The following is a 322-nucleotide window of genomic DNA, read 5'->3' as shown; positions in this document are numbered from 1 at the left end:
AGTCTTTCAGTCCGCGGTGCTGGACTACAGGCTCCCGATGCTTCAGTCTATCAATCTGCGGAGCTGGACTACAGGCTCCCGATGCTTCAGTCTTTCAGTCCGCGGAGCTGGACTACAGGCTCCCGATGCTTCAGTCTTTCAGTCCGCGGAGCTGGACTACAGGCTCCCGATGCTTCAGTCTATCAATCCGCGGTGCTGGACTACAGGCTCCCGATGCTTCAGTCTATCAATCTGCGGAGCTGGACTACAGGCTCCCGATGCTTCAGTCTTTCAGTCCGTGGAGCTGGACTACAGGCTCCCGATGCTTCAGTCTTTCAGTCCG

This window comes from Sinocyclocheilus grahami, unplaced genomic scaffold (genome assembly GCF_001515645.1).
Source record: "Sinocyclocheilus grahami isolate Dianchi unplaced genomic scaffold, SAMN03320097.WGS_v1.1 scaffold651.1, whole genome shotgun sequence".
Lineage (NCBI taxonomy): Eukaryota > Metazoa > Chordata > Actinopteri > Cypriniformes > Cyprinidae > Sinocyclocheilus > Sinocyclocheilus grahami.
This window is presented reverse-complemented; position numbering follows the sequence as displayed.